The sequence below is a fragment of the Eurytemora carolleeae genome, unplaced genomic scaffold (assembly GCF_000591075.1).
Source record: "Eurytemora carolleeae unplaced genomic scaffold, Eaff_2.0 scaffold2386, whole genome shotgun sequence".
Classification (NCBI taxonomy): domain Eukaryota; kingdom Metazoa; phylum Arthropoda; class Copepoda; order Calanoida; family Temoridae; genus Eurytemora; species Eurytemora carolleeae.
In genome coordinates, this window is record NW_019398276.1 from 1 (window position 1) to 14,187 (window position 14,187).

Sequence of the window (14,187 nt, forward strand, 5' to 3'; positions counted from 1 at the left end):
GCCTGATTGGTTCAGCCGTTTTAGCGTTTATTGGTTACAAACAAACAGACAGACGCCCAGAGAAGCAAAGTATAGAAGAAGATATAAAATCATGTGTTGAATACTTCTTTTCTTATGTAGTAAATGCCCTACTCCATAAGGGTTTCTCAAGCCCGTATCTCTCCAGGTACAACTCAGTTTTACTTTACTATCAATGTCAAAACCCAAACACATTCTCGTGAACTATCAATGCCAAACCAAAGGGCACGATCTCGTAAGCTATCAATGTCAACACGGACACTAGCTTGTAAACTATCAATGCCAAACCAATGGGCATGATCTTGCGAGGTATTGATGTAAACCTGACACTAGCTTGTAAACTATCAATGGCCAAACCAATGGGCATGATCTTGTTAGCTATTGATGTCAACAGGGACATTAGCTTGTAAACTATCAATTCCAAACCAATGGGCACAATCCTCGACTTGTTTGTTAAAACAAGAAAGGATTACTCTCATGCAGTAATCAGTGTGGAGTCTTCAAATCAACATATTTGTATTTTGATATCTATGTTCCAAGTTAACGTTAATTGATGTAATTACAAGTTTTTCATCTATACATCTTTAAAGCGTTGTTTAATTTTAAGGTACATATTAGTGCTGATAGATATAATGTAGTCAAGATATCGAAATATATGTTTACAGCATAGTTTTAATGTACGTATTTAAGATTAGCTTGGATATATAAACGTAGTTAAGCTAATCACAATACATGTTTAGTAATGTTATGAAGTTATTTACAGTAAAGATAATTAAGAATATACAAGGTAGTTCAGGTTTACAGATATTGTGTTTACACAATATTTATTACGATTACGCAATATTTATTTCAATTACACAATATTTATTACAAATAGGGGGGGGGGGAGAGTAGTGCACTAGGCAGCGTGTCAGTCTCATAATCTGAGGGCCGTGAGTTTGAGCCTCACCAGGGGCAAATTCTTTTGATTTTCCTTATCCTGGGTTATAAATTTATTTCAGAAATAATTAAACTAATATAGACAGATCAAATGAATAGGGTATGTTTACAAAGCTTTTTAAAGAAATAATTTAAATATTACTGCAAGAGTTGTACAACTTTGAAATTTCAATAGACAAAATTCAGGAAATATAGTCAGAAGGGTCAAATAACAAAGATGTCCAGTTTTCTTCTGTTCAAACTATGCAAAAGAGTCCTTCTTAACATTCTATCCAGAATATTGACCCAAATATTACAAGTTTTGACAAACACAAAACTCAAAAAAGTTTGTCTAAGTATTCCTAGGTGGTGACCCATCCAAGTACTAACTTAGCTCAATGTTGCTTAACTTTAGTGATCAGATGATAACTGGTGCATTCAACATGATATGAACAGGGTGCAAAAGTTTCATACTCATTAAGCCTAACACACATTTTGTGAAGAAAAATTTCTGGGTTTCCAAATTTGTAGTTACTAAGTATACTTGACAAGGTTCATCCCAAACTTCTCCTTAAAACCTGTTTACTGGGCTGTCTAGGTTCATCCCAACATTTTTCTTTAGATGCATTATTACAATGCATAGTGGGCATTTCATAACCACAGATACCATTGCAAACTGGATTGTTTGGTGTTACCCTGCTGTCTGTATCGAGTATGGCATTTCTACTAGGAGACATCTTGGCCTTTTGTTCTTGCCGTACATTGTTAATGTCTACATCTTGACTCCCTACATTGTTGCTCCAAGTGTCATTTCTGTCTGACTGCATCATGCTCTCTCACCAGATTTATTTCTGGATTCAGGTCTATATTTGAGTCTGTCTTCACTGTCATGGACCTGAAGACAGCGGCTGCTTTCCTTTCATTCTGAGGTGTTTTCCTTACCCAAAACATGCCATAAGAACCATTATAGCAACATTACTATGTGTGACATCATTGCAGAAATTGTCTTGCTCGTTCCAGTTCTGTTTGTTTTATGAGATTGATGATCCTTGTTTGATTCCTGGCTTAAACCAGTGCTTTGGATCCATTTGATTTTGATGCAGATTCAATCCAGATCCGACGCCTGGTTTCGTACTGAAAAAATGGATTCGGATCCAAATCCAGATCCAATCTTGCGACTGATTTTTCTCTTGATCTTGGTGCTTTTTCTGATCTTAATGTTTCTCTTGATCTTGATCTTTATCTTGACTTATGCAGTGTATAGTAGGTGGGTATGTGGCCAACTTCCTCCTTTCCTTAGCTATTTCCGCTGGATCCCTTTTTACTGGGTATTCTTCGTTCATCATCTCTGATCTTTTCTTGGGGTGGATTTGCTGAAGTTCTTGTATTCTACTTTTCTTTTTCTGACTTCCAGTATATGATTCACTTCCTTTTCCTAACCAGGCTTTTGCACTTCCCGTGTTATGATATTTCTAGGGCTAAAATTAACTTCATGATTTAACCCTTTTGACACACTGTGTTTTACTTCTAGTAATGTTAGAAACTCTTCAAAACTCAGTGATGCTTCAATATTTATTGAACTTCATTACTCAACAACCTGTCTACAATCTTCTGTTACTCAACCAGAACTTTCTCTTCATTGCTCAACATGGTTTCCACTCTATCCAACCAATCAAGATAGACTCAGTCCTTTTTTCCTTCAACCATAGCTTTCTCTTCTTCTTCCTCTTCTGGATATACTTAATACTTTTCCTCATCTTCTTCTTCATTGTGCATATTATTCTTATGATTCAAACTCAGGAGTATCTCTTCCTGATTCATTAAACTATCGGAAAGGTTTCTAAAATCAGTATAATTCTTAATCATTTCTGCTAATGTTTTATTTTCATCTTGTTGTTGCTTCATGCATTCAGTTTGAATACTGTCTGATACACTTTGAGTGTTTTCTTGTAGTATTCTTTCCTGGCCTGATTTCTTTCTCTTCTGGTAGCATGGTTTTTTTGAAGTTCTCATGTTCCGATTTTACCGACTTCCGGTATATGACTCACTTCTTGTTTTAAGCAAGGCTCTGTGTCACTTCTTGTTCTATCACAATTCCTTTGCTTAGATTTACTGCATGATTAAACCCGTTTGATGTACCATGCTTTACTTCTATTAGCGCTAAAAACTCCTCATCACTTTAAGGTTTCAATTCTAACTTTGACTTCATTACTCACCAACCTATCTATACAACCCAGATACGTTGATATGTTAATATGTTGATAGTTTCTCCGCCAAGGTCCTGCATCATGCAAGAATGAAGTGGCGGGTCAGGTCATCATTTATTCTTCTGGATCCATGGCTGCATTTCTGTGCTCATTATAAATGTTTTTAAAAGCATATTGGGTCATAGACCCTTTTACTGCCTCAGGCAGTTGGTTCCAGCCTTTAACAACTCTAATAGAAAAAAAGTTTTTTCTTATGTCTAGGTTTGTTCTCTTCATCTCCAGGTTGAATATAGATGAATTCAACCTTGTGCTAACTGTAGAGGCTGAATTTAACCTAGTAAACCAGGTTTTTTCGCAAACATCATCATGCTGGTGCAATATTTTCCAGGTTTGTATCATGTAGACAATCTATTTTCAGAATGTGTACATAATAAATGTGTATTGTCGTCTATGAAGTCGTATCCCTTGTGAGACTGAGTTGTTCTAAATCGATTTTTATGAAAGGGACTACTGCAGACATGATTTTGAGTGAACTTTGATTTTTAAAGTGTCATATCCGATTCACAACGGCTCCAGTACATAAAGTAGAATTACAAAAAGTAGAATTAAAAAATGTAGAATTACAAAAAGTAGAATTACAAAAAGTAGAATTACAAAATGTAGAATTACAAACAGTAGAATTACAAAAAGTAGAATTACCAAAAGTAGAATTACAAAATGTAGAATTACAAAATGTAGAATTACAAAATGTAGAATTACAAAAAGTANACAAAAAGAATAATTACAATAAGTATAATTACAAAAAGTATAATTACAAAAAGTAGAATTACAAAAATTAGAATTACAAAATGTAGAATTACAAAATGTAGAATTTCAAAAAGTAGAATAACAAAAAGTAGAATTACAAAATGTAGAATTGTAAAAAAGTAAAATTACAAAATGTAGAATTACAAAAAAGTAGAATTACAAAATGTAGAATTACAAAAAGCAGGATTGCAAAATGTAGAATTACAAAAAGTAGAATTACAAAATGTAGAATTACAAAATGTAGAATTACAAAATGTAGACTTACAAAAAAGTAGAATTACAAAATTTAGAATTTCAAAAAGTAGAATTACAAAATGGAGAATTACAAAAAGTAGAATTACAAAATGTAGAAAAAAAGAAGTAAAATTTTAAAATGTAGAATTACAAAATGTAGACTTACAAAAAGTAAAATTACAAAATGTAGAGTTACAAAAAGTAAAATTACAAAATGTAGAATTACAAAGAGTAGAATTACAAAATGTAGAATTACTAAATGTAGAATTACAAAAAGTAGTATTGTATATGCCAAAATTCACGAAATCAATTGCTCAAATACAAATAATATTCCACGATACGGTTTATAATTTATTACTTTATACACACAAAATTAAAATATACTATACGATCGATTAGGGAAAATGAGGTAGAATGCGGTTGAGTAAAAATAGAACCAATTTGCCTCCACTCTTCGAAAGGGTTCACAACGAACTGTTTTTCTCCGGGAAAATTCATTCCACCCTCATCTCTCTCCTAGGATCATAACCCTAGCTTCCCCGGCCCGGCGGGCCGATACCCCCGGTTCCATGCTCACCGAGATTAAGGACTTAGATTTGCTTAAATGTTACATAATGATAATGTTTACATTACATTTAATATTACTGGTTGTGTAACCCAATTGTTAGTATATAATGACGATGCACCAAAGAATTAGATTCTGGGTAATTTAAGATAATCTATTTTCAGAATGTGTACATAATAAATGTGTATTGTCGTCTATGAAGTCGTATCCCTTGTGATTAAACCTATCCAACACGCCACTCAAAGCCTTCTTAAAATGTCGTCTTTAGAAAATTTATTTTTCATCTAATAGTTCTTTGAACTAAAAATTTACGGGAGTGTTCGTCGCTTCGTTAATGATCGTAAACGACGACCCTTCGTTAACGATCGTTAACATATTTATCAATGACAATTTTTTCTTTCAAAAAGGATAGTTTTTTTAAATCGAAAAAAAACGATCGCAGATCGTTTTTATAAAAACTTTATAAAACAAAATTCATAAAAACGATCGTCCATATGTTTCCAATCATGACAATCAACAAATAACTCTAATCTAGCTTTGGTAAAATTCTTCTGCCACTACGTCAAAAAAAAATTGTTAAAATTTTTCATTAAACATAAAAACCAACATTAAAAAAAGCTGTGCTGTATGGCGGAAGCTCGTTTACTGCATAGCGGAGGCTTGGTCTGCATTGGAGGCTTAGTTAGCCTAACAAATCTGGAAGGCTCGTATCTGCAAAGCGAGGCTCATTGCGTCCGGGGGTTCCCTCCCTCCCAGAATCCGTTCTTAGGGTATTTTGTGATTATTAATTAAAAACTTACCTCTTAACTTAGCTTTACAAACACATTTATATAATGATTGAAGACGACCTTCAAGTTCGGGCGCAACTGTTTTGTTGGGCGCCCTGTATTATAGTTTCATAATAGAACTAAACAAATGGAAGTTATAACTTTAACCATTATCTTTTCTTTAGGGCTGGGGAACTTAGAATTCCTTTAAACATTTAAAACTTTCTAAAACCTAGATTAGAATCGACACATCGTGTCTTGGACCTTTTTGGGGAAATTCAAATTCAAAATCTTAATTGTTGATATTCAAAATTTGCTAAAAAAAAACTCTATTTTAGGGCAAACAAAATTTCATTTTTGCGCTGTAAAAATCCTAAAGCTTTTAATCATTTGAAAATTCAAAATTGCGAATAATATTTTATATTTTTTGAGCAAATTTTTTTCTCAATTTACAGATTCATAAAATAAAACATAACAAGTTTCACATCTTCTTTTCCCGTCATATATCTCAAGAAACTTAGTTATAAGAGTACAGAGATAAGAAAAACTGTAATGTTGTAATATATAAATAAATTTGAATAGTTGCAAGAATATATTCTACTTCGAAGCATATTTTTTAAGGGAACTACCCCCCCCCCCCTCCGCAATTGAAACAAGAAAATTATGAAAAAAGTTGATAACCCCCATTTTTCTATATTTTCTATACAAAGATACAGGGTGTCCCAATAAACATGGGAATTCAGTGACGAATTCGATATCGTCTTTTCAAATAATTCTTTGATTTAGTATAGTGATACCTACTGAGAAAGCTGTAATCTGTAAGAGTTTCGTCTGCTGTGATCACATTTTGTTTGTTTATGTTTTGACTGCAAAAACAAGAAAATTGCAGTATACAAACAGAGTAAACAATTGTCTGTCTTCACTGTTCATCTTGCGGAGACATTATAGACACATCTTTGCAGTCTTTTACCCTTTTCATTAAATAAACTCTAGCAGACAAAATAATATAATGGCTTTTGTAATTAGGTATTACAATGCTAATTCATAACAAAGACGATATCGAATTCGTCACTGAATTCCCATGTTTTTTTGGGACACCCTGTATAAAAAAAGTATTTTTCATCTTTATTGTTTTTCGATTTTTGAAGAAATCAGTATCATTTAAGTAATTTCTGAGACCACTTTCAGTTTCATCGGAGACAGATACCGCTCATGTTTTTATCGGAGACCACTAACTAAGAATCACTTTAAATTCATTAAGGTCCTTTAAATTCAATTTAGTAAAAGTTATCTAGGCTTTTTGATCCAGGATGTCCCACGAAACATGAGAATTGATGAATAGTTTTTAATGTCCTCTTTTAGATACTGTATTAGACTTTTTGCAGTTTCCGTCAAATATATTTTACTTTGAAGTTTAAAATCAATTTTACGATTATGAGATAACTCACATGAAATATTTTGTATTATTTTTTGGGGGTTTCAAACAAGTTAAAAATTATGGAAACCTTCCATAATTTTGTCGCTTGTTTGAAGTACTTCAGCCCGTTTAAAATGTTTGAGATCTGTTCTGAAACTTACTGTTTTAAACACAAACAATGTTATTTGATCAATTCTTATGTAAATTTTCATCATTAAAATACAAAACATGGTTTGTTTCATAAGTCAGTTTCAGGGGGTGGGGGTAGTCCATTACCCTCCTCCCTGATTGAAATTAGGGAGGTTGTACCCCCCCCCTGGATTTTTTCAAAGTCATTACTCCGATGACTATTGACAGGTTGGTCAACAGCTGGGAAGAATGGCGTGGCGATGCACCGAAAGAGGCTTGCCTCAATTTCGGACAAGAGAGTTATAAATGTCTTTCAAACAATGTTGTCCGATTCTTTGGGTGCATCGACCTAGAAAAATAAATTTTCGTAAATTGTAAGAAAGGAGGATATTTAAATTTTGAACAAAAATTCCTTTATTTACTGTTGGTATACTTTTATTTTTAACTCTAAACATAAACATAGAATCTATAGAGTCTCCTGCAAGATAAATTAGCATGATTTAAGAAGAATTATTTACTAATAGATCAATAATAATAGCAGGAAATAAAAAATAATTCTTCCATCATTATAATAATATAATATGATATGTATAATCTATATAGTTCATTCCATAATATTTTTTTATATAGACATTTGCCTACCCTGTACTTAAACGTAAAATTTGTAGTTTGTAGTAAATAGAATTTTTTGCAAAAGAGGCTGGTTAAATTAATATAGGGTGGGGTGAAAATTTTTGTTTTCGTGCTTCGAGCGGATATATCCCCCCCCACCCCCCACTATCTTAAATCCTGAAGCCGCCCTAAAAGTAAAAAAATGTGTCTTTTTAACATCGTGTTATGCGGTAAGGAATCAAGTATATTTTGAAAACAAGTTTTTTTCCATCACAGATTAATTTTGTTCAGGCAAAAGTGAAAATTCATCTTTCATACTTCCACATTTTTCTTATTTTCCAAACCTGCAGGGCCGGATTGATTCGATTTTGGATTTTTTTTGTCCTTTTTTTCATGGTCCAAATTTTTTTTGGGATAATTTTTCTTTTCAGTTTTTAAATTTTGCATAGTGTAAATATTCCAATTGTTTTGTAAATTGTTTATCGAAACATGTCTTTTTTCTCACATTTTGACCCTGACAGAAGACAAAGATCGTTTTTGGATAAATACGATATAAACAAAGTTTGGACAATTTGAAATATAAACTTAATAACTTAATTTTTGAGATATTTGTCAAAGAAATAAGAATAAAACAAACAATAAACCTTTATGACCCAAAAGCCGTATGGATAAAATGTAAAAATTTCTTTATCAATAATTTTAATTACAGAATTAAAAATCCAAAATGAAACTATTTTTCCTTTATGCATTATTTTAAATTTGACAAAGATTACTGACAAAAAAGTGCTGAGTAAATTTGGTATTTTTTTAACTAATTTATTTTTATCTTATCTCTAATATTTTATGTGATTGTATGCCCAGGTGTGCAGTCTGCATGAAGATATTTTTTATCTGAAAAATGTTTAAATAAAAGTGTTTAAATTTTATAATGTTTTAAAGCAAATAAGTTTAATTATTATTTCATTTAGTAGAATGACAACTCCTGTGTAATTTTGTTATATTGGACATTTTAAAATCATAACTTGAGTCAAACAGTCGTCTTCCTTTTCTAAAGTTTTCTGACCACCCCCACCCTTGGAGTTGAATCTGATGGCAACTACCCTTACTACCCCAACTACCGTCTGTTTTTTTAAAGAGACCCCATCCCCACTCTGTTAATTCTATGCGCATGGTATACAATATGGGTATCGTTTCCCGTTAAATCATATGTTTTAAGCTTGTTTCTGGCATTCATAACACTCTCCGACCTTTACTATCCTAACCACCCACCTTCTGAAGGGTGCACATTTCGTCGTCAAAAAAAAGGCATTTTATACATACAGGGAGAAACGTGGAGTAAATGTGTGCAAACCAAAGAAAAGGATTTATGTATCTCGGACATACAGTGGCAGCCACTGTAATATACAAACTACACATAGCCGTCTTCCTTATACATTTTGAATTTGTTTTAACAATCTTGTTTTAATATTTTAGCATCATACGCAAATTTCAGTCCACAAGCAAACTTCAAAAAGAATATCCCCCCCCCTGAAAAATTATTTTAAAATATTTATACTTGTATGAGTCTCTTTCTTGTGTAGGCCGGGCAAAACTACAACTGAACATCAATAAAAATATAATTCACTGTAAATCATTAAAAAAACGTAAAAAACTAATTTTCTAAAAATTTATTTGCAGTCTTTAATCATGTTTAATCTAACTTTGGCCAAACGTTTTATGTTGTGCATTCAGGGCTAGCAGCTGCGATTATGTGACACAAACTGTCGATAGATGATCTCAGAGTCGAGTCTAATTTAGACAGTTAGGTTTGACTTGAGACTATCTCAGCCGTCCAGCTTATAATGTTTGGCCTTATTTTTTAAGCCACAAATTGTGTGCTAGCATTTTATTTAGAAAATCACTTTAGATTTTTTGTCAAGCATATTTATTGTAGTGTTCCTTGTTCCCAACATCACAATCAGATAAATATATCTCAACATTTTCTGAAAATAAATATTTCAGAATTAGAAAGTAATTGTGTGTTAAATCGTCAAATACTTTAAAGGGAAGTTCACAATACGAAAATGAATATGACCGTTTTGCGCAATTATTCAGTTTTAATCAGCTATAGTGAATGCTGAACAGTATGCATATCTATCAATGTGCTTTAAAGATTGCAAGCTCTCATAGCAAAATATCGATGAGAATTTTGCCAATTACTTCTTTAAAACCAAAGCTAACAACAAGTGCTTTATAATGCTAAAATGTACAAAGGGCTACAGAAAACATAAATGAGTTAGAGTGATAAAATCAATGGCCTAGGTGTTGCAAAACTTCAAAGTTGACCCTGTCTTAAAAATTGATGAGACTTTTTAAAAGCAGGCTGAATCTGTGTGATATGGACTATATGAAGCAATACAGGGGAGTGGATACATCACGTCATATTACATTTCTTCATTTTACATTTCGTCATTTTACATTTCCTCAATTTACATTTCGTCAATTTACATTTCGTCAATTTACAGTTCGTTAATTTACATTTCGTCAAGTTACGTTTCGTCATTTTACATTTCGCTTTTTTACATTTTGAAAGGTTACTTTTCGTCAATTTACATTTCGTCAAGTTACATCTTGTCAAGTTTACATATCGTCAACTCCTACAGTTCGTCAACTGATACATTTCAACCCATTGCAATTAAAGGTAAACTGTTACAAACACATATAAATTGGGTCAACTTTGCAATTTGGTTTCACCATAGTTTCCTTCTCCCTCCATCACAATTCAAATTTTTATAATTCCTCTGTTTGATGGTACTCATCCTTGACATGGATGATGCTGCTGCTATTGAATCGGCCAGTCGGCCTAGATTGTTTGCTTAAGTACGAAAGCATTTGTGTAGGGCAAGGGGCACATTTCGCACGCATCAGCGCGCCAAAAAAAATGCTGTGCCCCCCCCCCCATTAAAAACCCCTTTTTAGAAAAAATGTTGATAACTTTTTTAACTTTGTAAACTATTCGATCATATACACACTTCAATTATTTATGTAATTTTTTTAAGTGGACTCATCCATATTCATACTGTAGTGTAAGCTTCAAGGGGTGACAAATAGAGTTGGAAACGTTTCTTTAAAAATATCTATATTTTCATGGGAAAGATGCATATTGTATTATAAATAATGATATCAAATACATATTTACACTGAAGGCAGTATTGATTAAAGATTTTTTAATGAAACTTTTTTAGTTAAGGCAAAAGTAAGATTTTAAAGTATTTTTATATAGGTGCCCCCCCCCCCTCGTACGCCCCTGTGAATAGACCCTTATGTGCAAACGGAGATTATCTTCATTTTTACCAAATTTATTCACTCCACTTGGAAACTTTTGAAGCCTTAAAAATTGTAAATTTTTAGATGTAAAGGTCTAAAATTGGGCGCATTGAATCGGAAATTGCTTTTAGATTTTTAAAAGGGTCTCAATCTTACAAACTAGTCAGTATACCATTATTCCTGTTATTTGTCGGAACAAGACATTTTTCAAAGAAAACTTTGTTCGTTCGTTCGCAAAAACGATGCCTTCATTTTACTCTCTTTTTTTACAAATAATTCTGAGAATTTTGTAAATTGCAAATTCTATTTTTAAGAAAATGTGCCTTGAACATTCTTGCATTGCGTATATACTCATTAATCACAATAAGTAACAAATAAAAACTTAAAAATAAATTTGTATTTCAAAGAAGGGATGTTTTTAATGTTTATATCAAATTGGCTTGGGCACCATACATATATTAAATGAATGGAGGCCAAAACTAGTTTACTATACTACACATTTTTTTACAGTTTAAAGTTTAAGTGAAAGACTTTTCTTAAATATCAAGTTTCTTTGCCCTTAGTTCCGCGTAGTACTTTAACATGAGAAGGTAGACAATAATTATATGAGTACGTGACGTCATACAAAAAAACATCTGTATGTAATTGTATAGATTATGACATGTACCAAATTATATTGACAGATTAACATCTCTCTATTAAACATAAGATATTATTAAGTACTATCCAATGAACTGTAACTTCTAGTGGCCCTTCATGTCTAAGACTTTAATTGCTTGATGTCTGCGACCGATAAACGCCAAAACGGCTGAACCGATTTGGCCCAAACTTATTGTGGGACCTCAAATGGCCGGGCGATTCTAGGGAAGGTTTATGGATGCATTGCTCAGAATTATAAAAATTATCTTCAAAATTTATTGATTAAATAAAATTTTGAAAATCCACGTAAAAAGTAAAGCCGCAAAAAATTTTAATGGTTCTTTTATCAAAAAGAAAACGCTGAAAGATTGAGCAACCACTAAAAGTTGAAATTGAAATTGGGCACGAAGCGCCCTGAAAGCCTTTAGAATTTAAGTTTACCATCCATTAAACGACCGTTTTAAAATGATCGTTTTTTGGCTAATAGTTTCATGGTTAAAAATTAGCATAGCGTTAGGAAAATAAATGTTATTGGTTAAATTTATTAGATATTTTTGCCCATTACTACCTATATTATTGCATGTTTATTAGGCTCTCTCAATATTTGAACTGAGCCAACCGCCCAACAGGGGTTTGTGCACTAAAGGGAGTGACCGGCAATGTATGGTGGTTGAACTGAAAATACAGTATTGTGCAATTTTTTTTAGGAATCGTATTCATACAAAACATAAAAAACGTTTCTACGATGTATAATTACTGAGTTTGAGCGCAAAATCGACGTTCAAAATCGTCAATTTGGTTAGGTACGTTTTAAGAATCGTTTTTTAATTATTAAATAGGGACGACAAAAATTCAAAACAAATTTAACAGTTAACATTTAATGGGACTTGCCCATTTCTTGTTAATAAGAATCAAAGAATGTAAAGGGAAAAGCATACTTGTTTACGGATTTTTTTCACGCTTTTAATCAGATTAAGGTTTTAAGGGTACTGTTGCAAATCTGGCATTGCCATCTTTTCATGGAGAATCACTTGAAAAAACAGTCCCTTTAATAGTGTACAAATATTGTTGAAAAGTTTAAAAAATACTGAATGATCAAAGTTGTAATGAAAGAAGTCTACTGAGGAGAGACAGTATAGAACAACTGCACCTTCAAGAAAATTATATGATTACATAACAATATACACGTGATCTAACTTTTCTCCGGGTCTAACATCTTTTTAAGTTATTATTTTAATTTCCAGGATTTTATAGGTTTCAAATAATTCAGCCAGAAAGGGGGTCCATGGAGGGTGGAGGGCCGTGGGGGGGGAACGAATATTATTATGTACACTATTGAAATCTTGACTCATAGCAAGGCTGTTACTTAGCTTTAAGTTACGCGTTTCGTCAGAATCATCCTCAAGGGATGGATTCAGTACGAATATTATTATGGATATTATTGAATTCATTACTCTAAGAGTTGAATTCATTACTCTAATAAAGGTATAAGGTAGGTACTTGCCATAAATTACACTTGCCATAATGGCAAAATTATTATGGCAAATGAAACTGAGCCCCCTTATGACGTAATCGGCAGGTTTGTACAGTAGAAACATATTCAAGAAAATTTACATTTTTCAAACTTATTGAAAAATGAGATTTTTAGTTTAAAAATGGGTGTAAAATTTGACAAACATTAATTATAAATAAATTAATTGCAATCATTTAATAATTTTCCATTTTAATCACTTTCATTTTACCTCACCAAAAAAGCACCAGGTCTTTTTTGCTTGATTTAAAAAAATACCTTTTTTGTTTGATAACATGAGCTATCATAAAACTGAACTTTTTCAATTTTTGCAATTTGTTCAAAATCTTATCAGATAAAATTTTAGTCCTATAGTTCCTTTATAAGCTGTATGATCATAAATGATTTATATTAATAGTAAGGCCAGTTTTCTAATATCTTAAAATTTACATACAGGGTGTCCCAATAAACATGGGAATTCAGTAAAATTTTTATATTGTCTTCCATCAATGCGGTCTTTTTTTCATGAACACAATTGTACCATATAAAACATCTAAAATTGAAAACACCTGGTCAGGCGATTTTCAAAATGTGGTCTACCATTTTTGTATCTTCAAATTTGACGGAGATATTGCAAAATTTGTACAAATTTAGATTTATCAAATAAATCAATAAATCTAATATCTTCATCATTTTTTCAGTTACAAGATAGGTTGACCACATACAGTCTTTTTTTTAAAATTTCTTTACCATACATTAAATATCAGAAATCAAAGACAACGTTTAAGTTGTCTCTCAATTCCCTGTTTATTGGGACACCCTGTAGTATAATGAGAACCAGAAAATTTTGAAAAGGAAGACGACGGTATAACAACATTTAAGTGTATTTGATGTTTAGTTTAATGGGGCTGTTTACACTGCACAAGATTTAATTGTTGTGTCTCATATTCATTGGAATAAGTCTAAAAGTCGTCTTCCTATTTTACAGTTTTCTAGTTTTCACTGTAGTATGCTGGAAATAATCAAATTAGTAATAAGATTCACAAAAATTTGCCCTT

The 14,187-nt window shown here is 32.1% G+C and overlaps 1 long non-coding RNA gene and 1 pseudogene across 1 annotated transcript; both read right to left on the minus strand.

Moving 5' to 3' along the window:
- Positions 1 to 1,281: 1,281 nt before the first annotated feature.
- Positions 1,282 to 1,390, minus strand: LOC111717131 (uncharacterized; annotated as a pseudogene).
- Positions 1,391 to 8,969: 7,579 nt separating this feature from the next.
- Positions 8,970 to 12,297, minus strand: LOC111717129 (uncharacterized). Its single transcript, XR_002768685.1, has 3 exons — positions 12,188 to 12,297; positions 9,230 to 9,656; positions 8,970 to 9,068 (listed from the first exon to the last, which is right to left on the minus strand). It is a non-coding gene; the product is annotated as an uncharacterized LOC111717129 (long non-coding RNA).
- Between the last annotated feature and the right edge of the window lie 1,890 nt (positions 12,298 to 14,187).